Source organism: Ictidomys tridecemlineatus, chromosome 3 (assembly GCF_052094955.1).
Source record: "Ictidomys tridecemlineatus isolate mIctTri1 chromosome 3, mIctTri1.hap1, whole genome shotgun sequence".
Lineage (NCBI taxonomy): Eukaryota > Metazoa > Chordata > Mammalia > Rodentia > Sciuridae > Ictidomys > Ictidomys tridecemlineatus.
This window is the reverse complement of record NC_135479.1, coordinates 114,263,417-114,290,758: the sequence shown is the minus strand read 5'-3', so window position 1 is coordinate 114,290,758 and position 27,342 is coordinate 114,263,417. Positions and strand designations below refer to the sequence as shown.

At 35.6% G+C, this 27,342-nt stretch overlaps 1 protein-coding gene and 1 long non-coding RNA gene across 11 annotated transcripts in view; one reads left to right on the top strand and one right to left on the bottom strand.

The window, feature by feature from the left end:
- Mecom (MDS1 and EVI1 complex locus) overlaps positions 1 to 27,342 on the top strand; it is a 539,517-nt gene that overhangs the window by 371,897 nt on the left and 140,278 nt on the right. The gene's annotated exons all lie outside the window — the stretch shown is intronic.
- On the bottom strand, positions 11,067 to 13,102 carry LOC144376317 (uncharacterized). Its single transcript, XR_013436630.1, has 2 exons — positions 13,001 to 13,102; positions 11,067 to 12,063 (listed from the first exon to the last, which is right to left on the bottom strand). It is a non-coding gene; the product is annotated as an uncharacterized LOC144376317 (long non-coding RNA).

Sequence of the window (27,342 nt, the reverse complement as noted above, 5' to 3'; positions counted from 1 at the left end):
GCTTAAAAAAAAAATCTTCCTCCATATTGGGGTTGATTTATATATCACGACAATTGGCAAGTGATCTTTCTCTAACTTTTTTTTTGTGTGTTTTGCCGCTGCTTAAGCAGATCCTAAATGGTAGAAATCCTGACAGTTCTAGCTCCTGACTAATGTAACTACTCAAAGCAACAGTTAGCCCCAAGCACAGTCCCCAGCCAGGCTCCTGGCAGGAGTCCATGGGAATAATCTCCTTCTCTTGGCAGCTGCCTGAGCAGTGGTTTGTGGAAAGACCTGCTGTTAGTTGGCAGGGTGAGGGTGGGTCTCTATAGCACATTACCTTTAATGTTCTCGCTTAACATAGAGAGTTTCAGAAATTTGTGTGAAATAAATAAGCGAGAATAATATATAGTTATTTGGACTTTGTATTTGAAGTAGAGATAGATCTCAAAATGAGAAGAAATGAGATGATACAAGAGAAATGACCGCTGATGATCTGTGTTTTCTAGGGTAAGATACTTCCCTGGGTCTGCTTCCTTATCTACTTTACAAGGGTGTTGGATTAAAAGAAGTCTAAGGTTCCTTCCCTTTAACATGCCAGGCTTCCCTATGGACTGCACAGCCTCAGGAATGCAATCCTATCTTTAGCTGCACCTTTACTATTTTTTAACTTATTGATTTAAAGCAATATTATTTCTACAAGGCACTTGAGGCAGCTTGCAGCAAAAATACAGATATGATAACAAGAAAGACAAGTAAAATTAGGTAAGTATTTAGAAGAAGAGAGAAAATGGCATACTGATCAATTCTGAAGAAGTGTATAAGAAAATACAAAACCTGACTCTGAGCTCCCCAGTAGACAAGGCAAAAACAAACAAACAAACAAACAACAACAACAAAAAAAAACCACCAGCACCGATTTATGGAAAAGAAAAGGACGCATAGTATTTATTTCCCCATGTTAGATGTTAGCATCAAGTTTTCCACAGGAATCTGGGAGTTAAGTAAATTATAACACTTGGTGTAGTCTATTTAGATTTTAAGTTTTAATTCCAGGGCTAAAATCCCAGACCTAGAATACCTAACATCTGAAACTACCCTGTGTGAAAGTTATCATATTCCTATTCAATCTATTAATTGACATCAGAGTTTATTTTCTTATCTGTACATTTATTTTTACATTTGCCCCAGGGCATAGTTTTTTTTTCCTCACATGGAATAAAAAATAGTTTTCATTTGTTATCTTTCTACCAGTATATCATGTAATTTGAAATAATAAAAGGAAGTAAAAATAATTTTACTTAGTAAGGATTTCATTCAGGATTTAGTGCTTATATTTTTCTTATATCCCCAGTTTCTTTGTGATAAAACAGAGGGGAAGACTTTATTATGTAAGCCAACAGGTCCTTGCTTTTAGTTATTATGAGCAATCATTACTAATCTTTGATAGTTTAATTTCTGTTTCTTGGAAGACAATAAAATCACAATTGTATTCATTATTCACTAGTGAAATTGAGATCCAGAGTTAACATTTCTCCATTCTTTCAACAGTTCTATTCATGAGTAAAGAATACGTAAAAATAAACTCAATGTGGGTGTGTGCATTTGTGTATTTGTGTGCCTGTGTTCTCCTCTGTATGATCTGAAGAGAGATTCAAACGTAAGAGTTCCTGTTCTGTCAATTTTCAATGGCAAGATTTAAACACCTTGAGGCAATAGTAAAAATGGCTGATGTAAGTTCAGCAGTCCATGAGTTTTCTTGTTTGGAGTCAAAGAAAAGACAGGAGGAAGTATTAGGCAAGGAGGCAGATGAGTAGAAGTCAAGGAGTGATTGTTCCTCACTTCTGTCCCCTGCCTGGAAGAGGTGCATCCTGGTGCATCATAAATACACACACACACACACACACACACACACACTCACACACACACACACACACACACACACATTTTGTTGTTTTGTTTTGCTGTAGATTGAACTCAGGAGTGCTTTATCTCTAAGCTATATCCCAAGTCATTTTTTGTTTTGTTTTGTTTTGGGGAAAACTTAGCAACAGTTAAGTTGCTGAGTCTGGACTCAAACCTGTGCTCCTTCTGCTTCAGCCTCCCCAATTAGCTAGGTTTATAATGTGTGCACCATTGTACCCAGCAAGAATAATAGTATTTATTATTTATTTATATTTTTTTATTCTTTATTGCAGTGCTTGGAATTAAGCCCAGGGCTTTGTGCATGAAAGGAAAATGTTCTACCACTGAGCCACATCCCTAGCTCCTGCATCTATAATATAACTACTTGTTTCCTATATGAATGAATGATGTGGCTCTTCATAGCAAAACAAATTAATTTTTCTATCACCATATTAATCATAGTAATTAATATTTTCTGTCTCAACAGACAAATCTCATGACTTAACACAATAGTTTATGTCTTGCTTGAGGTCTAGTGCTTGTTAGTGAGGGCTTTTCTCCAAAAAAAGGAGATAGAGGAGCCAAGGTTTTTGTGACCCCCTTGTTGCAACACAAGACCTCTAAAGTTCACTCTGGGAGGAGGAAGAGAATAATGAAAAAGAGTTCCCTGCTCCAAGGTGTCCACTCTGAATTGACCCATCTCCTTTGCTTCTATCTATTTGTCAAATTCAGCCACAAAATTATATCTCAGGACAGGTAGAGCTGGGGGATGAGGAGATTACATGTAGGAATTCATAGCATCTGAGAAAGTTGGAGACAATTTTTACTTGATAACTCAGAAGCATCGTGTAACATAAAACTGATTGGGTGATAACTCAAGGAGGGCCTCTTAGGGAAGGTATTTTAGCCAAACTTTTACATCTGAGAGAAGTTTTGACCAGAAAGTGTATTTTAGACACAAAGGCCTATTCTGTTGTGGCAATCAAATAGCAAAATATGTGCCAGTATACTGTTAAATTAAGGAGTAGTTTTACTACTAAAATAATGTTATTACTTAAAGTAAATAATGCTATTACTAAATGTGCGTGACTCTATACATAACTTCGAATATCTCATATGATAATGTGACATGATACACAATTAACCACTAAACACAATGCTTTATGACTATAAAACCTATTATTTAATAAGAGCCAAAGAAAAATAATTCAGATCTATTAGTTTAAAAAAAGTATTTTGGTCTTCTAGAGTAACTTTCTCTCTTATAATGATGTAAGATTACAATTACTTTAATCTTAGTATCTGAAGTTTCCACAAGAGGCTGCTAACTTTGACATTATTTATAAGGAAACAACTTCACAGGTAAATTTTTTATGTAATTAGGATCATAGAGGGGACAAATAAACTACTTGAGCAAAAGTAGTCTATTATCACAAGTTGATTTTCATTGTTTCTGTTTTATGGCTTTGGAGTTATTACAATTAATATATAGTCCATCCATTGAATTCCAACACACAAGTGCCATCTTTTCATTAATGACTAGTTAAATAGCTGTCCCAAATATAATTTAAATTTTCAGGGACAATATTCACTAACAAGTGACAACTAAATCTGTTTCTTCTGCTGCCTTGAAATTCAGGAGTAAATATTTATCCCCCCTTATTTCTTCTCAGAAGCTTCTGCATTGACCAACAAACAGAAAAAAAAAACAAACAAACTAGATTTTTGTTCCAACAAATATTCTTGACAAGAGCAAAAACTGAAAAGAGGGGGAACAAAGCTCAATGTATAGCTATTTTAGCAGACTTTGATCATGTTGGAATATGGGCAGTGAATGGAGACTGGTAAACCCATGTAGTTCTTTGCCATGAAGGCTACTTTAGCGTGAAGCCAAAAAATGAGAGGGGTAGGCTTACTTCTCGCAGATTTAACCAAGAACAATGACACCATTTGCAACCACGGTGCGAGCCAAAAAGAAAAAAAAAATCATTGCCTGCATGCCAATGTATGCTCCCTAGAGAATAACTGGAAAATGAGAAACGCCTGCCAGAGATTAAGTTTTATTTCTAACGCAGGCACAAAGCAGATTGATGTCTTTTTAATGAAAATGAACATATCACAACAGATGAGTTTTATTTGTTAGTTTTAATGTGAGGGTTTTTTTTTTTTTTTTTTACAAATCTGGTCACTGGGTATATATTCCTTTTAAAAGACAAGTTTTAGAATGTGATGAGTAAGTGGAGCCAACTTTGGAATCAAGGTAATTGAAACTTAGTGGACTAAACATCAGGAAATTCAATGACATTCAAACATAAAGAGACACAGAACTAGGCTTTATATGCACTAGCGTATTCATCTGTCAAGAGAACCCATATCACAGGGGAAGAAACTGGGGCAGAAAGACATAGAATAACTTGCCCAAGATCACACAACCAGTGAGCTGTGGAGTCAGGTTCTTGCCTGCATGGTCAGTATCCCGAGAGTATATTCTCATGCAACAAATCACCCTGATCTTCACAAACATACTTGCTGACTGCTTTTAGTCACTGTTCTCTAGACCTCCGTTGATAAACAGAAAATATTTTGAGGGAAGAAAAGAAGCAGAATCATAACAGAACCAAAAACCTAAGTACAGCATTAAGTGAACTTCATGCCATTTAGACTCCATATATAGTTTGAGTCTGTGTCATTATCTTAAAACATGTAAGAAGAAGGGAAGGAACAATGGAAATTTGTAAAGTGGTTGTTATCAGGATAGCCCATGTTGTTTCTCCATAAGAAAGTAACCAGAAGTTAAGGAAAACCGAAACCAAAGTGGGGGGGGGGGGAGAGAGAGAAAGAGAGAGAGAGAGAGAGAGAGAGAGAGAGAGAGAGAGAGAGAGAGAGAGAGAGAGAGAGAGAAGAGAGAGAGAGAGGAAGAGGAAGAAGAAGGAGGAGGAGGAATGGAAAGGGATGGGGAGGAGAAAGAACTGAACTCATAGTTCTTTGTTAAATAGGACACAACTCATTTGGGCAATCCTTGGTAAAGGATAAGTGTTAGTTCTAGTAGCTCATTATTTAAACCTAGAGTTGTATATATTTATGGCACAGTATAATAGAGAGAGCTTGAGATCTGGTATGTAAAACCCTACATGCTCTGTTGTCAGTGCTCAGTCTGTGAGTCTTATCTGCAAAACAGGAATCTAGAAATGACTGCTATATTGGGTTATTTTAAGAGTTAAATGAGATTAGGCAGGAAAAAAACAGTGTACAGCCACTTTAAACTGAATATAGATAATAGTTGATAATGTTAATCTTAAATGTGACCTGAGTGTTGGAGTTCTTTAGGGAAGTGAAGGTACTGAATTGCTTTATGACAACATTTCCATTTAACGGCTCTGGATAACACTGGCTTATTAACATTTTTCATTCACATAAATTGGGTATGGGTATATTGAGTTGTTAGAAAGCAAGACTTAATTCTCAAAGTGAGTATTATCTAAAAGGTGAACTGCTACCTACAACAACAGCAAAACACATCCGAAGCACAGAGCTCACACAAGGGAGCTGAAAGAAGTTTCATGAAAGGGACAGAAAAAGAAAAGTGAATCCACAGTTTAATGTGACAGTTGACTCAGAATTTAGGAGACCATACTAGAGATACTGATGTATCCGTCTGTTTTTGGCAGGGGTACCAGGGATTGAACTCAGGAGCACTTGACCACTGAGCCACATCCCCAGCCCTATTTTGTATTTTATTTAGAGGCTGAGTCTCACTGAGTGCTTAGCGTATCACTTTTGCTGAGGCTGGCTTTGAACTTGAGATCCTCTTACCTCTGCTTCCAAGCCACTGGGATTACAGGTGTGTACCACCCTGCCTGGCTGTCCATCTATGTTTAATGAGCAAAAGGAGATAAGCTTGAGTAAGCTTGCTTTACCTCCTTGAGCACTAGTGTCCAAACTGTAAATAAACAAGGGTTATTATATGTAAATAAACTCTGAACTCTGGTCTTCAAGGTCTTTTTTTTTTTTTTCATTCTAATGTATTTGCCATAAAGTTTCTGAAATCAACTTTGCTTGGAAAGTATTACCACTGCTTGCATATGTGGGTTACCTTTGTATATACCTTGTGTCTATCTGTATCATCTATAGGTTATACCTCTAAAGGAAATAAAAGCTTTTATCCACACAGTCACAACAGCTCTTACTTGATGGTTGAGAACAGGCCAAAATGTTATGTGATGGAAGGGAAGAAAATATGTCTGGGGGAGGGAGGGGAGAAATGTAATTTTTCAAGTTTTCTCTAGTGACACAATCACTTTCACCGGCCTTGGTCAAGTTGCTACTACGTCCAAGTTGGAAGAATTAAAGTCTAAAAATTGAGAAAAACAGTCTACAAAGAATTCTGGGGTTTTCTTCAATGAAGAGTCAAATAAAAATATCAAGTTTAAATAGCTGACTAGCCTCCGTCTAGGACTGTGTAGAATAAACTATTACACCAACATAAATATAGAGTGGTAACAGGAGATTGATCAACTTTTGTAGAGAATTTCATTTTTTATGCCAGAAATTCAAAATTATCCTGGCAGAGGAGAAGGATACACTTAATGTTTTCTGGAAGAAACATGCAAATTACCTCATTCTTAAACATTCCCTAGAGGCCATTATTATTTTTTATCCCATTCCCAAGTATTACTCACAAAGTGGAAAGGGATGATCAATTTCTTAAAATGCTTTTGACGCTCTTTGGTGTTTATAATATATATGGTAACACTAGCTGAAGGCCAGGTATATTTACAACCAAGCTATTTCTATTTCTTTGGCTTTACCCATTCTTCTGCATCTTTTTGTTGTTGTTATTTTAAACATGGATATCATTTTAACTCAATTTTGGAACCAACTATGACATCCTTAAAGAACCAATTGAATTCCCATGTCGGGGCCACTTGAGTCATTTTCCTCATGTCTGCTATCTCTGTGCTGCCGTCTTTTTGGCAGTGTGTTCTGAAGCTCTGTTTGCTTAGCTCCAGTTCTGCTGCTCCACTTATTTCAGGACATTCAGCATCTTAGCCTCTTAGAAGTTAGGAGATGGTTCTATGCCTTCTCTGCAAGGACTGGGATCCTGACAATCACAGTCCTGAGTCTCAGTTTCCATAACATTGAATTATGGGCCTCGGGGTAGGAGATGTTAAGGACAGTGAGCCTGGACACCCTCTCCCATCTATCCTGCCTCGTGGCTCAGGGCTTCCTGTACTGGACTTTTTTCTACTGATGACTGAACATATCTGCTGAGTCTGGCCAAATCTCAATGCCAGTATCTAGCATGCACCATCTCTCTTGGACTTGTTCCATCTTTTGCCAATTTGAAATCTGAGCTATTGAATCTGTTTATTTTTATCTTTTATTTTCTGGGTAAAAGTCATGGCATTCAAACCAGCGAAATCCTTGAAAAGACTGTTAAAAATAATTGATCAAAAAGCAAAATTGTATCTTGGTGCTGGAATGTGTAATGACACAGAATTATTTTTATTTCAGGATGACTTACATATAACCTTGAATTTTAAGTTTAGTAGAACAGGCAATGTATTTGTTTAGAGGGCAGGGCCATTAAAGTCGACTGCTCCCCCCCCCCCAACCTTCTTGTTTGAATTGGATAAAACTGTAATATATCCTTTACGTCACAGTAGCACCCTAGTGGTTATCATATTGCATTAGTTACATGAGTTTTTGGGAACATTATACAGTATATACTGCCTCTAGTAAATACACCAGTCATGCTTATGGTCACACAGTCAGCGCCAGGAAATTTAGGATGACATTCCCTGCAGGTTAGTAATTCTACCCATTATTTATATTGGTTTGATTTGAAACTAGATGAAGCTAAGTATTTTTGAAGACTTTTCTGACAGAATTCTAGAAAAACCAGAGAATGAATATTTAAAATGAGTTAAATATATTTGGATTATTATTTTTTGAGGTCATCTAAATCTTGTCATAATGTCAAGTCATTGAGAAAGTGAGAGGACTTGTTTTGAACATAAGGTATAGATCTGTTTTATCCACTAATTGAAACCTCTTGTAAAAAAAATTATTTGGGGTGTACACTGAAGGCTCACTCCAGGGAAACAAAATGATCCCAATTCTTTAAAAAAATGGATTAAATATTAGTAATGAGGCTGTGACAGAGGAGCTGAAACAGATGTGGAAATTGTGGAACATCATCTTGGCAGTTGAAGTGGCCTTACCAGCTGGATGTCTTCTGAAAGTGGGAATTTATCATGTTTAAGCCACAATACAGAAGTTAGTACTTGAAGATGGTTGTCATAACAGTGCAAGATTTTGATGCAAACATTAGATGATTGTAATAAACTTACCCAACAATGTCTGGACTGTCATAATGAATTAAGAACAGATTATTTTAAGATTCTAAAATAGCATTTAATTCTAAGGACAGTAAAATATTTCATGCCTTCTAACTTATTCACCTTGGGAAGGAACAGATATAAAAGGCTGATCACTAAGATTACCCTCAAGTCCCACCTTTCTGCTTTGTTCAATAATCTACTCTCACCTTTTCAACTATGAGAAGGTCCCTTTACCTTATGTCCAAAAAAGGCAATACAAATACAGAGAATAAGCAAAGCCTCCCAGTTTTGTTTTGATTTCTAATCAGTTTAGGTATGTTTTACAAATTAGGAGCTTATAGGAGCTCCTAATTTGTAAAAGGGTCACTATTCAGTTCACTAGATTTGAGTATTAGTTAAACGAAATACTGGGTTGTTTCAGTGTTGTGGACACTCCAGGGATATCAACTTTCCTTTCTCTTACTGTTTAAGCAGTGTGCTTCTCTACCAGTTACTAAAGTGATTTCAGGCAATGTGAATTAGTAGCTCTGTGACCTTGGGCAAGCCATCTAGACCTAAAGAAGCTGGATTATTAGGGATGTCAAATAGATTTCAGTGCTCATGCATCCTTTCCTATGGTAGACTTGAGATCCTTTGGAATATTTTGGAAACTGATCTGGCTCCATTCCATTGTGGAATCAGTAGAATTTAAACTTCATGATGGCAATAACTTTTGTCATGAAGATGCTCTGTAGCATCTATTGAATGAATGAATATCTGTCTACTGAATCAAGTAGAAGAGACCCTTAGAACATCTCTTGGCTTGAGAATCTCAGATGATGAAGCTAAGCAAAACCTAAAAGTCAGTTTCCTGCTTTAGGGAGCAAATCCATTGAGATCTATTCATGTGTGCATTCAAGTATTCGATGTGCTAAAATGACTCCTTACACCATAGATCTCTATTTTGTTTTCCAAGAATACCTTTTGGATGATTACAGATGTTAACTCTAATATTTTCCCTGGCTTCAAAAGATTATCTCTGACAGATTCTTGCCCTTAAGGCCATGGGGACTTAGAAGAGAAAATTTCAATTAATAAAAAAAAATGGCATCACATGATTGTTGTGAGAAATAACTAACACAAATTCTGAAAAGACATTATTTTATTTTTTTTGAGATGAGAATCACACTATGTTGCCCAGGCTGGTCTGAAAACCCTGGGCTCAAGTGATTCTCCTGCCTCAGTCTTGAGAGCACTGAGATTACAGGTGCATACCACTATGTCAGGCTACGAGAAATTCTTAAGCATTTTATAGAAATTATTGTGTCATTAGTTTTTGGATTGTCACAATACAACTCATCGTTTGTACTATTGGATTCCATTCAATTTAATCCTAAGTCAGTGAGGATGAAATGAATACCGACCTCAAGCCTAGCTGTGTTGAATGTAGTTGGGCTAAAAAATATAAAAGTGATTAGGATAAGTCATTTGATTACTCTTTTGTTAGGGTTCCTTTTCTAAATGTGTTTGTGTTGACTTTACATGTTGGCATTAAATTGTATTAACCCAATATAGAAATTATTTTTTGCTTTTCTTTTTTTTGTGAGAAAAAAGGGTTCTGTAAATACATAAATTCAGAAAATAACATGAAGTATATATTGATATATCTCATAAATAATTAAAATTTCTGAATAAAATCTGCAATACATAAGTCCTGTCATCCTACCACAAAAAAATACGTAATGTTACTGGAAATCAATGTATTTTCTATGGGTAGATGTTCCAAATAATTTTTTTAAAAAAAATGAAGTCTATTAATTCAAGGAATAAAAATAAGCAACAGTGACTTATTTTGCAGAAGGACTTGCTGAGAATTCCTTTTGTTCCATGCTGAAGAGGTATTTCTTGCTTCTCGCTTTGGTCAGCATTAGTAAAGTTCATTATAGTAGATTTAATTTTTGTCAGTCATCATCCAAGTCTCCATCCAGATACATTCAGAAAGTCATTTAAAAAAATAGTGCACACTTCTGTGCAGTTACAATTTTCAACCAAATTCAAACCTTTTGGCGTTGGATTAACATATTATGTTTGGGTTCACGTTCTGCTTGGCAGAATTCAACTTCCTGTTGAAGGGGGAGCGGGGCTAAGAACCTCTAGTTTTAAAAAGAGCTAAAAACCTCGAGTTTTAAAAAAGACTCACAAGGCTTTTGAATGTCAAATGGCTCTTACAGAAAAATATTTGATGAGTTAAGTGTAAAAGAACAAGAAACATATGGATTAAATTTCACTGAAAATGCACATGGACTTAAAAATTAAGGGAGAATGTACTTGGCAAAATGTGGTTTTGGTTTTGCCAAATCCAAAGTTTGAGAATAGATTAAGACATTGTACAAACCCAAACCATACCTGGCTTTAACCATCTGCTAGCCTGCAGTCTACAAAAGCTTGTTGATGAGGCCTTACCTTTCTAAGAGTACTGAAGACACCTGCATTTGCCTTGTGGCTTCTTCTGGGGACTCTAAGCTGGTTAGATTGATGAGTTCGCTTATAGTTCCATACTTTAGCAGTTTGTTGTGACAGAATTTCTAAGTGTAGAATTTCACAAATGAATAAACTGATCTAAGACTTAATCATATTAATTCAATGGATGTTATATTTAAATGTGTAAATGAAATGTTTATAAAATTACAAATTATTTTTATAAATGGTATATTTTTAATATCAGATTGAAAATTTGAATACTACTATATTTAAATATCTTACTGTGTAACAGTAGAAATTTGTTACGTTAATTACGTACCTTGGCATATCATACACCTCCATTTTCTAACCTACCAGAACACCCTTTCTGTTTTTCCCTTCTGATACCTTGCATTTCCATCTCCTATTATGATTATCTTACATTCATACCTTCTATCTCCTCTGACAATTATAACTCACTTTGTGCTGGGTGCCATGGTGCTTACCTATAATCTCAGCAGCTTGGGAGGTTGAGGAGGAAGATCACGAGTTCAAAGCCAGCCTCAGCAAAAGTGAGGTGCTAAGCAACTCAGTGAGACCCTATCTCTAAGTAAAGCACAAAATAGGGCTGGGGATGTGGCTCAGCTGTAAAATGCCCTGGGTTGAATCCCCACCACCAAAAAACAAAAACAAGCAAAAAAACCCACCTTATTTTGTGAAGAATTTCTGTCTGATTTGTGTTCTTACTTGTGAAAGATACTCAGGCTAGTATGTTTAAGCAAATAACCTCAAATGAAAGCTGTTACATGAATAGATAAATGTTTTAAGAAATATTTTAATAGACATTCTTTTAGAATGAACTATTATACCATCTTATCTGGGGCTATCTCTTCTAAACATCTTGTATTTGATAAGTAGCACAATTTTACATTTGATAAAAATTACTTTTTCCTACTCTCATCAAGAATAGGTTTATATACATTCTTAACACCTCAACTTCAGTAAAATAAATGTATGTCTAAAAGCTGTACAGGAGGTCTAGAATAAATGATGTACACAGTTTAGCTTGCCTTTTCCCCTCTCTCACTCTTCAAAGATAATGCAGCAGTACGTTGGTATTCTCCTTAATTAGAACTCCCCTGAAGCACATACATGCTGCCACAATTGACAGAGCTCTAAATAAATGAGCACCACTTCTCTGTGCAAGCAGTGCTATGATGTGTCTACATTTTAATTATATACATATTCAAAAGCTCCAAGTCTCTCTGTAGTACTATCCACATTTCATGCTGGAGACGCTTGGCCAGGACTCCATTCATGTGTCCTACAGGGTTACATATGATGTGGCTCCTCTCCCACTGGGTTACACAGGATATGAGCTGGGTCCTGGCGGCTTCTGAAACAAGAATGAGAGAAGCTCTTGTGAAGTGAATTTAAAGAGAGAGAGAAAAAACCTCTCCCTGGCACTGAAGTCATTGGAAGTTTGGCATGTCTAACTGGGAGTAGACCTTGGCTCACAGAACTGAGAGATAGCTAAACAAAGATTTGTTCAATTTGATAAACTCTCTGGCTGAGACTGTCTTGCCAACTTTCTTTCTAGAGCAACTTTTCACAGCTGAATTATAAAACCTTGAAAATCAAGGGTTCGTAATGGAAATGCTGACAGATCCAACTAATGTAAAGTTATACCAACCAAGCATCGCTATCATATTTTATAACTGTTTGAGAAGTTTGTAGAAAGGAATGGCGCATTTGCTTCATGGAATCCATTTCCTTTGCTAAAAACTACCAAATGTCCCTATGGTAGGCTCTTTCACACTTAAAACTGTCTTGATACCACATTTTTATGAATAGAAATGTTAAAAAAAACTACTAACTTCCTTTGAGGCTCAAAAGCAACTGTTTTCTCATCCCATATTCTGGTTCTGAATTGGATAAAAGAAAATTCAGGCCCTGCCATTGATGTCTCAGTATTCATTAGATACATTTTAGGAAAACTGTTTTACATTTAAAAATTTTTCCCAAAGAGATATCTATAGAGGTGAACTTCTTTGTGATTATTGAGCAAATGAAAAAAAAAATCATTCTATTATCAAAATGTCCATTGTGGTCCAGTAAATGAAAGATATTTTCAGTGCAAACAACCTGCATTTTTAAGGGCATTATGATCTCTATATAGACATGTAAATACAAAGTTGCATTTTTAGCGCTCTTATATTCCTCATCAATCCATAAATTTTATTTAGCTGGCCATGTTTCATGCATAATCAAATTGAATTTCATCAAAAATCGTGGTTAAAGACCACAGGAATAATTAGGAAATAATTACTCACAGAAATAACAGGCTACAGTGTAACTTATTCCTCTGCAATAGCTGAGAGTTGACACTTGGATTTCTGAGAACAACAAGAGGGTTTAACTATAATTTAAGTGCTAGAAAAATCTGATGGGTGTAATTTACTCTAATATTCATGAATGGGAAGTGATTACTCTAGGGCAAAGGAAGGGGAAAAAAACCAGCTGGTTGGTCAAACATGTGTCTTTTGTTTTTTCATTTTGCATGAAGGTCTTTACTTGGTATGTGGGTTCCTTAGCAGAAAGGAGAAGTTACAGTTAACAAATTAATGAAAACCAAGTGATGCCTTTGAAGAATTCTTAAGTGAACCTTAACCAATGCCTTGGGCTACATGTTCAATGTGAACAAAAAAATTAAGGTGAACTGGCCACTGCTACTAAGAGTCAATTGACAGAATGCATGGGTCATTAATTTTGTGTCCTTTGTTTTGTCAGTGTGTTTTTGTGAGGCCTGGTAAAGAAAGTAAAACCACTGATGCTGAAAATTGTCTGCTCTGTAGCTCATTTCCCCTCCCAGCATGCACTGACCCAAGGGAGTGGGCTTCAGGTCGCCTGCCCCCATTTCCCTTCCAAATACTCCTGGCTCCAGCAAGTTTGAGAATAGCTCCATGGCATTGGTGTTGTGAGTAATTCTTTGCAAGTTTGTGCTTAATCATATGCAGAACCTAAGTACCAATAAAAATGAGATGTCTGCTCACAGTGTTTTCTTGAATTTTGAAAGTAAATTCTGAAACAGGATTTGCAACCTCAGTTCCCTTCAATTATAGGAAGGGAGAGTGTGAAATTTAAATTAGTTGGTTCACCTTAATTCTTTGTCCTTTCATTACCAGGAATTCCAGAGAGCCACCTTCTGGCTTTTTGTACCATGAATGAGTGATCTAACTAAAGTGCCCATAATGCTGGTATGCTGTGCCAGGGCTCTTTTTGGGCTTTAAAGTATGTTCTAAGTCATTGTACCAAAATGTTAGTATACAGCGTCAATTCCATAATTCCATATCAATACAATCCAGACTCTATCACAATTTTATTACCACATAACTTCATTTAAAAGCAGGTTTTTAAGAACCAGCGTTTTAAAAAGCTGCTTGCCATAATAGGCTCGACTTTCTGTTCTCAGAAATGCTGTTCTAGTCCTCAAAGGGGAAAGGGCACAGATTGGTCTGAATTAGAGTAGCTGTACCTCTGCATTGTACAGGGAGCCAAGGAAGATTTTCGAATCTTAGGCAAACGATATTTGTAGGTTTTATTGATTGAATTGTTCATAATAGTCCAGAAATCATAGAACTGTGTGTTATTTTACAGTTTTGTGTCCTTTCCTTTGCAGTGACACTAGGTAGTGGCACTAGATATTGGTGTGATTTGGATGCAGTCAGAAATGGGTTTGTGTTATAGTAGTGTCTTTCCAATTTTTATAAGTAGTTCTTATTCCTTATTTTGATGTGGTAGCCAGTTAGGTGTTTTTCATCCATCCATTCATTCATTCATTCACTAATCCAGGAACTCTGCCAAGTACATGGTCCATGCTAGGTAAACAAAAGGATATGGATTCATTCCTAGCCTAAGAAATCTCAGATTCCTGGGCTCTCAGACCTTTAAATAAGTAAGATGCATTGTAGAATATGCTGGAAGATAGGGCATTTGGGAGAGAGGGGAAGCCTGGAACCCCGCTTACAGATGGGTCAGTGAATGGAAAATTGAATGTACTCTGTTAGTTTGCTAGTGCTCTCCTAACAAAGTACCAGACTAGACAGATGCAGCAGTGAAAAGAAGTTCAAGATCAAGTTGTTGGTAGGCTTTGTAGCTCCTGAGGCCTCTCTCCTTGGCTGGATGATCACTTCCCTCTCTTTTGTGCTCTCTCATGTTGTCATTCCCCTATGCATGCATGCCCACGGTGTCTCTGTGTGTGTCCTAATTACCTCTTCTTATAAGGACACTAGTCAGATTGGGTTTTGGCCTATCCTAATGGCATCATTTTAACTAACCACTTTAAAAAATTCTTATCTCCAAATACATTCATATTCTGTGGTGTTGGGCATTAGGGCATTAAAGTGTTAATTTTGGAAGGACATAATTTAGCTTATTACTTCTGAAAAGGGAGATGAATGGAGAGATGTCAAACGGACAGGAGACAAAAGGGTATTTGCAGAATAATGTCTAGAAATGCGTCCATGAACACCTTGTGCTATGTGTAGAAAGTTAAATTAAGAATTTGTGCAATACAAAAAGAGGGGTAGATTTAGCAGATTTTTATTTGATTTGATGATTAAGCATTTATGCAAATCACTGAAATAGGTTTTGCTGGGCAAGGACACAAAGAAGTATTTAGAAAGGTCATGGAGAACCACCAACTTGCTGAATTTCTATGCTTTCATCAGAGGTCTGAATTCAGGCTACAGATTATTATTACCTTCTTAGAATCAGATTAGTGGATTTAGAGTGATTTCCCCAGATAATACCCAATGCAATTCTAGTGATGTTATATGTAGTTTAAATTTTGTTAAAAATCCAAAATGTGGGCTGGGGTTATGGCTCAGAGGTAGAGCACTTGCCTACCATGCATGAGGCACTGGGTTTGATCCTCAGCACCACATAAAAATAAAATGAAGATATTGTGTCCATCTATAACTAAATAATAAATATTTTAAAAAATCCAAAATACACACATAATTTTAAAATAATAGCTGATATGTTACTTTTACACAGTCTTAGTATTATCATAAGCTCTTATACATATTATCTCATTTAATCTTCACAAGAATCTACAAAGTAGGCATTATAATAATTCTCATTTTAGAGATGAGGAAATTGAGCAGCCAGCTAGTGATGCAACTGGGTGGAAGTCAACAAGCTCTGACCCCTAAATTCCAGTTTAACTGAATTTAACAAAGTAATTTGGAGAAAAGCACTTTGTATAAAGACCCAATTTTAGTGTTCAAAGATTCAACTTAAATGTAGGTCAGAGAAGTCTTAATTTTAAAAATTTCTCAACATCAAAACTAGTGAGAGTGCTTATTGCCTACATTGCTGAAATTTTTAGAAATCATTTAAAGAAATAAACTTAAAATATTTTATATTACATTAAAGTATCTGTCAATTCCCAAATAAATAAAGTAGGTATATGGTCAGCTCTTTTTTCCCCCCTAAAAGGATCTCTTTAAAGTAGATCATTGCCAGAGAAATGGACATGGACTCCCCAATATTATTTGTACACCCTGGAGTGGGCACATTAACAATCAAAGAAGCTGTTCATTTTCTATCATGCAAAGACACAATGGCTTATTGCAAAGAACAACAGAAATAAGAAGCAAATGTGAGGGTTGAAGAAATACATGACAAGTCCATATACTTTGCCTTGATTTATTAAATGAAATTGTTTGATTAACTTTTGGAGATATGATAGGATTTAACTCATGCCAAAGAGTGATAGTCTTGTGTGCTGGATTTTAGCAAATTGATCCCGACAGCTGTGGTTTGGGATGTAAGTGTGGACTGAGCTTCTTCCCTTAGACATCAGGCATCATGTATGGGATCCAGGGCTTGGGAAGGATGTACAAATGTAGTCCTCCTGTCTCAGATTGCCAGCCACTTTCCTGGTCCAATTTTGTATTTATGTAGCTTTCAATATGTTCTTTAAAAGGGTGAAATAACTTGTTCAATTGCCTTCATGATCTATCATAGAAAAAACTAATTTGTTTATCTGATAATGCTTTTAGAAAAATAGTTCTAATTAACTTTTTTTTTCCAATTAGGCTCAAATCCTTCCCCTAATGATACACATTACTTTTGGAACATATCATATTTTAATAGCATGCTTGCTTATTATGTATAAATCAGAATCAGGGTCAATATCTGAGAATGTTCCATTTACTCCAAAGAGAAATGTTCACTTTTATTTGGAAAAAAAAGTCTTGGCAGACAAGCGGGGAACTACCAGATGGAGGAGGCTGTGCCACATGGATTATAAGTTTTTCCCTCTCTTCTTATTGATGTCTTAAGTTGAACATGTTCCATCTGTCCACTCTCAATAATGAATAGCGACTTTTTTATTGTAAAGGTAACAAATTCCATATAGGGTAAATGAATTCAAGCATATAATGAAATGTGCAAGACTCAACACTCTGTACTGTGTAGATGTTGAGGATTATGTGGGCAAGTGTGGAAATCCAATACAATTTCTGGAGCAGAGCATATTTTTACTTGGGGAGGGCATTAGAAAAATTCTCTCTCAGGGCCTCAATTTTATTCTCTAGGGATTAAAACTATGGATAATGGCTTGTATGAATTGTTTGAATCCGATTAATTTTTAAAAATTTATTAGTTCTAGGAAAACAATCATTTAAAACTCATTTTCTAATGCCTAGAGTAAAATATTCCTTATGATGTTAGTAAATAATTAAAGAACACTAAGTCACCTTGGTTAAATGCTGACTACTATCTAAATCTAGCTTGACAAATATGTAGATACTGTTTTAAATCTTCTTCATTCATAACTTTGGCCTTTTTGAAGCTCAGTCCTCTGGTTTGAAATTTTCTTCCTATCTTGTGGCAAGTATAGTGGCATTTCTACATTTAACACTAGTATGGTTATTCTGTGCTTTTCAATAATCACATCAATATTTTATTATTGATGCTATTATTATTAATGCCTACATTTTGTAATGATAAGTATTATTTAAGTTTTGCATATTTTAAATAATTTTGGTGGGACTAAGTCTTTATTCTGTCTCTTGTTAAATGGGTACCCCAAACACTTCCAATGGAAAACCAATAAAGGAGTCCTATGATTCTTTTATTGTTTAAGCAGGATTAAAATTCAAGCAGCTGTTTGGCCTGGTTGCTACATATATTTTAAAGCCTTGTTTTTTCTATTTTTTATTTTTGTGAGGGGGTAGGGTTGTTATATGTATCAACTGTTTGTGGCAATGAGCTTTGAAATGCTAACTCCTTAAATAGATTAAGATGCTTAGTTTTTTTTTAATTCTACTTTGTTATAGATGACAGCAGAATGCATTACAATTCATATTACACATATATTAATTTTAAGTTTTGATGTGACAGTCTTGTTTTTCTGTGACTGGATTTGGTTTTTTGGTTCTTCTTCCATCTGGAGTTGGAAGTTACTCTTTCTTTGCTTACAGATAATTGAAGCCAACCAAACTTGTTAAAGTCAAAACCAACAACACCATGCTTTATTACACGCCTCTGAGTTTAGTCACAGACTCTAGTAGGTTCTGCAAATGGCACAATTTATGCAGTGGCATGTCAGAAACTCAATGCTGTAATTTTCCTCTTCCTAATGGAGAATTAAGAATCTAAAAGGGCCTGAGCTGTTCACATGGACCGAATCCCCACGGCTTGGGTGCAGAGGTCTTGCAAAAATTTAGTAAGTGAGAAGGAGAACAAAGATTCTTAGTTGGAGGGGAAAAAAATTAGATTGCCTGTGGCTGAGAAGCTGAGGGGGACAGGTAGGCACAGTGGGGTGCAGGATAATGAGGCACATGGCAAATCTGATGCACAGATGTTAAGCCAACTGTAGCTCCGGCTCCCAAAGTTGTGCATGCCACAGCACCATGCCTCAGGGCTATGTCTACACCAGAACATTTGGAGCAGTAAACGACGGCAACATTAGGTTCAAATTAATCTATTACTCCAGAGCTGTGAAATGTTGGTTGCTTGTTTCAGAATTACATTGCCTGTGGGTGAAATGTTTTAGGTAGATTTTAATGCATGCTCATGACTTGCTGAGGAGATTAAGAGGAGAAAGGGAAATTAGAACAGTTAGGAGAGTTGTGGAGGGGCACATTTCTGGTTAAAGTATATGAAAAAGTATTACATATTTCACAGGCAGGTCTGGTCTCCTGTTGGCCACCTGCTGGGCTTGAAATATCCCACATCATAATGAAGGCAGGTTTGCAGAAGCCTTGTAAATACTTGAGCCCTGCAATTGAAGAAGGCAGACAAAGGCGGCTTTGGGGTCTCCTGGAGACTTTTGAGGGTTAGGTCTGTCAGGCGGGTGCTCCAAATGAATTTGGTAATTTATTATTCTGCACTTGTTAAGTGGAACATGTAAAATTTTGCATTTAGGTTTTTACCCTCTTGAGTTTAAGGAAACTCCTGAGTAACAGGTAGTCTTGTGACATTTCAGAGTGTATTTCAAAGTCATCTTGTCCTCCTCCCTCTGTCTATGTCATTTCCATGATATCGACAGGTCTATTTTCACAAACCTGTGTGGTTTTCAACCCTCTATTTTCCCAAACTGGAAAAACTAAACCTTGAATTAACCTGTATTTTTGTTTTGCTTTGTTTTGTCAATTAAATAGTTTATTCAGTCAGGTGGGGGGAAGAAACCTGTTTGGAAGTATCTATAAAGAAAAAAGTTTTTTTTTTTTTTACAATATTGTAGTTTTTCTTATAAAAATACTTAATTGAAATGCCTAAGAGCTGCCCAGTACAAAAGTCAATAAAAACCCTAGAATAGAGTTTATAGGGGTTGTCTATGTACATAATTAAATCCTTCAGGCACTTTAAAACTCTGCAAAATAAATGGTTATGCAAGAATAGCCTGCTGAGAGAAGAAATGCTTGTATCAGCTTTAACCAGCAGCCCTGTGTTCCATGTTTCTGGGTTGGAATGAGAAAGCTATTAGGACACTGGAAGACTGCAAGCCACATACAAATCATCTTTGTTACTGACACTTGGGGGAGTACTTTATAGTGGCTGTCAAGTCCAATACAAAACATGGTTTGTGCCTGAAAAAGTCAAGTGCCATTATTTAAGAAGAAGATGCTAGCGATCCAAATAACTGAACAACATCCAGGATCTTCCTTGAGTTTAGCTGCTACAGAAGCAGATTTATTATTGGGTCTGACTTAAGTAAATTAACATGTAGGTTTTGCATTCTAGATTTGATGGAATAACAAAGGTTAATTACTTGCAATGATCTATGTGGAACAGGAGTAAAAGGGGGAAGGACTGTATTTAGATTTCATTTCACCATTCTTTAGGGAATACTATTTGAAGAGATGGGATTATTATGGGGTGGGGTGGGGTGGGGGCAAAGGAAAGAGTGCTAAGAAAAAGGGGGTGGGAGGGAAGAAAGAAAGAAAAAAAGCAGTCTAATGAATGTAACCAATAGAAAAAATTGTAGGTTTGTTTCTCTCCCTGGCCCTCAAAGTTATGATAAATGATAGCACGAGGAAAAGATAACCTACCATGAGAGTAGGATCACCAAGGCCAAATACTAAAACTCCCAGCTGACTGGCCCATACACTGCAGCCTCTGTTCGTGTTTATTTTTTCTGCTCACTCTTGGTTTCGTCAATCAGTATGATAGACGATAAGTCCTGACTAGAGCAGCCCGCGTCCTGCTCTCTCACGGTGGGTAGCATGTTGTGGTTGGCGCCGTGCAGTCGGAGGATCGCCCGCATCAGGAGCACCAAGGGGATGAGGCTCGGAGCAGTCTTCCAGCAGCCGGCTCCTTGGAGAATTGCAAGCAGGAGCGTTATCAGCCCAGAGTGGAGTTGCCAAGAAACTGACCACACATTAGTAGCTTTGTTTGGGTAGAGTCTAAGGGGGCTGTAGCTCACAGACTTGAGACACTCTCTGTTAAATCATCCCTGGTTTTAAGTGTTAAAAGAAAAGCTTGTTCAAAAAGAAACCATGGCTGATGGCCGCAGGCAGGCAAACCCTGTGACAAGACTCCTCCTCGGGAGTCAGGAATTTGTGGAGTGAACTGGGCTGAGGTGTAAATGAACATCAATTAAAAAAAGAAAAGAAAGAAAGAAAGAAGAAGACTCCTCTCTTGGTCTCCCATTTATTTCTAAATAAACTATCTCTCCCAACGTGCAAAACAGCATTAAAAATGCCTCGGAGAAGAAATCCGTAAACACAATGGGAGCTTTGGTTAGCTGGTGACATATGAAACACTGCTCAGTTAGCCAACAGCTCATCAGATAAATGGAATTTCCTGCACGCTATTCACAGATCACTAATGTTTATCTGCTCTCTCAGCACTAATACTTTTTACATTTCATTCTAGGAGAAGATTTTTTTGCTTTATTTTGTGCATTGGAAACTTTTAGAAAATTTTTAGGATCACTTTTTAAATTCTTTTTTTTTTTTTTGAACTCGTTTTGCAGAAGCTGCGAGATTAAAAAAAAAAAAAAATCAAGAATGTCCTGACTTGATTCACTGAAGGAGCCAAAGTGAAATTCTTTTGATATCTTGTGATGCAACATTGGTCAAACATTTCCTGTTCAACATTTTTTTTTTCCTGGGTATTAGTGGTTCCTTTTTTTAAAAGAATAAATGCTTCAGAGATCTGGAGTTCTCTATTTTTGTAAGAAATTTCAAATAAGTGATCTATACATCTTCTCCCAAAGCAATGCTTGATAGTAAGAGTAAACTGACAGTTCTCTTTGTAAAGATAATTTCCCATTTTAGAAGTTTCATTAGTGTGTTAAGGAATGTTTCCTTTTCCTTTAAAAGATACATTCTGCAAACAAAATGAGCACTTTCTGATTCTAATTCTTTATACCTGGTCTTGTTACCTATAACTGCTGATGTATGTTAAGGTGAAACTTAACACGGGAATATTAGTTTTATTTCAGTTAATTATGTTACTAAGAGCCCATGAACCCTAAGATTTAGGGTTGGTCTGTTTCTAGTTATGCTGCCAAGGTTTTTCCTTGATGGAGGGGGTCTGTTTCATTCTATTTGGCCTCTCCACCTTTGTAACCCCTGGTTTCCTCTTTTCCTGAATCACAAGTTTACGTTCTCCCCTTCTGTGAGAAGATTGAATGCTTATTCAACTCCAAAATGACTATGGTCACAAAATATCAACAGTGATTTTTAATAGATCTTTGCCTATCAAAATATTGTTACTGAATAATAGGGTAAAGGTAGTCGTGGTTGCTGATAGGAAGGAATCTGACTATTAATAAAAAGCAGACAAGGGTCTTGAAACAGTACTTCCACTGTTGCAATTTAGACACTTTATATTACTTTATTTAGTGCAACACCTGCAGCTACTCACATTGCTGGTGGCTGAAATAATCCAGGTCCACACGGGAGAGTATTACAATTTCATTGTGCTATTTGTGCTTACTGTTTAAGCCTTTCTCACAGGAGAAAGCATTAGCTAAGTGTACAGTAGATAATAAAAAGGGGGATTTGGACTCATCTGTTCCACTTAAATCTGTCTAATAAAATCTCCCTTTGCAATTAGTATTTGACTCCTCTTCTACCCCTGTCTGGCATCTGGAAGGGGATAGTGGTACAAACTGGCATTTGTTGAAGATCTTTTTTTTTTTTTTTAATTCATTTGTCCTCACATTTCATGGTTTTGTGGATCGTGCCCTCTTCTGAGCCTTGGAAACAGTATACACTTCCTAAGCTCCACTTCTGCAGATGTTATAATGGATTTCGGATGGAAGATGTTTGCGATCTCAACAGGAGAAAGAGGGTGTCTCGTTTTCGGGCAATAATAACAAGCCATTCTTCATCTTTAATTGACAACTTAATTTAGATTTCAGATGGGTTTCTTTTAGTGATGCCTTATTTTAATTTAAGCCCAAATGCTGATAATCATGCATCCAAAGACATACTCTATAAAAAGTTTGAGTTAAGCAAATTTCCAATTCAGGCATAAAGATGTGGGGTAAGGCTGAAACAGAGCTGGAGGTCATTTCTTCCTCATCTAAGCAGGAATAGCTCAGAGTTCAGGGGATTCATACCCTTTTGACTTTAATTGGTCTGGGCCCACTGAGGCAAAGCAATGTTGCTCTATTTGTTTGGAGGTCAAGGAAGCAATCACAGAGGCCTTCAGAATATTTTCAAACATTTAGGGGAGATAAACAGTATTTAGACATTTTAGAATCATAAAACCAGTTTCTAGATAGTTGTCTAATTTCCTAAACTATGCTTGCTGAAGTTTATTTGGTTATTGAAACATTAAGCTTAACCAGTTGTGTTCTTTCTGCTTTATGAAAATGTAGACAGGAAATTATCAGCAAATTGCTCGTTTAGAATTAAAGACAGGAAATGAACTTCAGCAGTTGAATTCTTGTAGTAAAAGCTTCTACCTAAAGCATAAGCAAAGCCAGAAAACCTTGCTTTTATTTTTAAGTCTGGGCTTTGTTATATCAACACAATGGATTTAAGTACTCTGTCCTAGTTCTCCTCAAAATTTCCATATTGCTTTTTACAGTTTCTGTTACTAATTTCCTTGAAATTTTTAGAATGTAACTGGTGCTTCCATTCTTATTTGGAACAAAATGCAACTTCTTGGGTTACATTAATAGATTAATGTGAGATATGATTCAGAAATAGTAACTTTGCTCATTTATTCATGAGGACACCCAAAGCCCTGGACATCTCTTTAAGTTCCCATATTATTTTATCTGAAATTCCAGAAGTTCTTATTAAAGTCTTGAATACTATATATTTTTGTACATATTCCTAAATAGTTAATAGGTTCCCCTTGATGTGAACTTTTCAAGCTATTCCTTCTTGAAAGTTATTACTTAGCTTTTATTCTTTGTGTGCTATATTGTTAGCATGTCCAATATATCAGTGATATCTACAAAATAATTCCTGTACTTAATTTTCTTTTATATTTTTGTGTTGCCATTTTTATTTCCCCATATATTTCAAATACTCTAATATTCTTTAAAGTTCCCCTTATTGGTATTACATTATTTAAATAAACCACAGACATAATTCTGCTCCAACAAAATGATTTGTACCATGTCTGACTATTTTGATTACCTTTAAGGAAAAATGAACTGCTTTGGATTAAACAAGAAAAGAACCTCAACTTTAGCCAAACTTTGAACCATTTCCTCAACTTAGAATGAGGAAGTTAGAAAATGCTGGTTTTGTGATTAGTTTAAATTTTGCTTTTATAGCAACCCATGTGTGACACCACTTTCAGTATTTTGGAACCCATAAAGGCAAAAATTACATTTAAAAAACTATATAATACTAATCTATTATATTAGTATTACATAGTTTTTATTCTATAGCTATTATGGTAAAGATATAATATATTCAAGTAAGATTTAAATTAGTATAAGACATTCTTGGTATTTATTGGTATTAAAGTATTATAGAATCAATAATATTAAGTTTTAGTATATGTAATTTTATAAACTTTTGTTGAATGACTGAATCATGGATAGAAATATTCTTAGATGTTGTCCTACCACCATTTTGAAATGAAAACTTACCTTTTATTTTTACTTGTATTCTTTCATAATCAAACTGAAATTTCCTTTGCTGAAGGAAATTTTATAGAAGATCTTATTTAAGAAAAAGCTGATTTTCTATTCTGATAATTTTTTCTGGGTCAGCTTTATGACGTATGCAAACTTTTATAACAGATCCAGGGTATATTTTAGGTAACTGTTGGAATAGTTTTCCTCCAAATTATTTTATTTAGTCATTATTTTGTTCAGTGTTATATTTATGGATTTGTTTGTTTGTTGTATGGTTCCTATTTGAGTTTTTCTTACTTTAATTTGAAATATACAGTAATCTTAGCTTGGATGTGACCAGTGTAAAATCATTGTGGTCATTTTAGGTAGCAGAAGATTCTAATGCTCCCTCATGTTTCGATAACTTTGTTCCTATCTCTGTGGATATAAACTAGTTTCCTAACACATAAATCTAGACATTTTAATGACTATATTCTAATTAGCAAGAGATTTGACTTAAATCTCAAGTTCATGCTCAAGCTGACATTTAAAGATAATTACTGATATTTATTAACAAGAAATTTTTGAGGAAATCTTCATTCTTGCTGGAGAAAAAGATCTTAATGGTAAAGAGTAACACAGATGAAGCTAAGTGCCAATATAGAAAACTTTGGGATGAATTTTAAGAGACATAAATCTTTAAAAATATGGTGAGCTATAATTAGAACTTAAAGTTAGCTGATTATAGTTACTCTAGATTTTTGCTTGGGTGGTCAATGTGTGCACCTATGCTTGGAGAGAGCACTTTTAATTTATAATGGACATTGTTTTGTTCACTAAAATAGCATGTTTATTTAACAACCAATAGGTGCCAAGTGGGTGTACTTTTTGATGATAGGGACTCAAGAGACAGATTCCTGCCCTCGGGAAGCTTACATTCTAGTGAGGAGAGACAGATGGTATGTCAAGAGAGAAAGATTACTTCATAAGGCAAGTGCTAGGAAGTTAATGCAACAGTGTTAGGGAGAGTGAGGGATCAAGAGTGATCTGGGGCTGGGGCAAAACTCAATGGTAGAGTTCTTCCCTAGCATGCCTCAAGGTCCTGGATTCAATCCCCAACACAGAAGGGAAAAATGATTGATAAAGTGATCACTTAAAATACTTACTTTTATAGTTCACACTATAGTGAGTCTCACAATCTTTATGTAGTTCAAATCCATTAGTACCTATTTAGGCAAAAGCTCTGAATCTTATGCTTGATGATAAAGTGAAAAATTCAGTATTAGTTATTTTAAAGATGTTCTATTTTTAACTTCTTACATTTTTAATGTGATCAGTCTGGAGAAATGTTCTCATGGGGCTAATCCTGACTCTTAATGATAATTTGATGTATCATAATCAATTCTACAAAAAATTATTTTCCCCTATTAACATGTCATCCTCATGGATATTATGTTACTTACTGAAGTCTTGAAGCATTTGGTTCTATGTTTCATCTACTCAGACCTAATTCAGGAAGAGCTTCATCCAGATGTTTTGTTTATTTGTTCCTCAATTACATGTATGAGATTTCAGAATTTATGAGATCACAGGTCAAGTGAAAGGTCACAGTTGAGAGGTCAAGTAAGAAGCTAAAACTTGCAAAACCAAAGAAATGACAGGACAGTTCCAAATGAAAGGTCAAAAGTCAAGTGACAGACTCCATGTAGATGAAAGAAAATGCTGTGTTTGTTGAATGTCTGAGCATACTAACGTGTCTGGATAGTCATACACACAAAGCCAAAGGTTCTTAACCTTGGGATTCATGGTTAATAATAACATGCCACTTGTTATTATTATATAAACATGTTATTTACTACAGAGAAAGTGTCTGTCACATAAAGTAAAATGATTTTTTTTAATTCATTGCTTATTATCAGTTAGGCTCTTTGAGATAAACACAGAATACCCGAACCTGGGAAATTTTGAACACTCTTTTTTTTTTTGTCAGATACAGGACCCTTACACATGGAAGATCCTGTGAGATACTAAAAAACTTGAAAATTAGTATGAGGATGAATATCTTCTCATAGAGACTATACATTGATGCCCCCATTTGGTTTTATTCTTCAATTATTCATTTATTTATTCATTTACTCACTTGTTTTAATAGATAGAAGTTGAAATCCAAGGCATTTTTGGTTACTTCTGTTGCAACACTCAAAGAGAAAGTTTACTAGTAAGAAAAAGTTTCTAGAAATATCATGACTTAGGCATCATTCCCAAATTTCATGGGCTAGTTTAAATTTTCTTGATAGTACTTCTTATTTTCTTCTTTTATTCAATATTGGATATAGGTTCAAAGGCCTCAAATATGCTAGGCAAGCACTCTACCTGAGTTAACACTCAACTTTATTGCTAGCATTTCTTTTTCAAGCAAAATGGATTAATTATAGGACCTATGAGCAGAACCACTATTATTTGTCATTTGGGGGACCTAGAAGAAGGAAGACATTAGTGGTCTCTTTTTATGAATATGGCATATATTATTATTATAATTTGTTCTTTTTGGAAAGAAAATTAATCTTCCTTTGTCTTAACAGGAACATGAAAGTCTATAATTCTAATTTAGATATGTAATCATTTATCCATAGAATCTATCACATTATTTTAGAGGATTGTTAAATACTATTTTAAATTCTTTTTCCAGGCATGGTGGCACACACCTATAATCCCAGCAATTCGGGAGGCTGAGATAGGAGCACTGCAAAGCCAGCCTCAGCAACTTAGCAAGGCCCTAAGCAACTTAATGAGAGACCCTATTTCAAAATAAAAATAAATAAATAAAAATGGGCTGTTTAAGGGCCACTAGGTTCAATCCCTAGTACCAAAAAAAAAAAACCAAACCAACCTTTTATATATATTTTTTGTTCCTCAAAATTTTTACTCATTTTTAAATTATTTATTTCATTAATCTTTTTATTTTTTGAGGACTAGTAAACACTATTAATATACTTGGGAGGTGTGTGAGTGTGTGTGTGTGTGTGTGTGTGTGTGTGACTAGCAATAATGATTCTTTGGGGTTTAGGGGTCTTTGTCAATGAGTTGTTTTATGGACCGTACAAAATGACCACTCTTCAAAAGCTA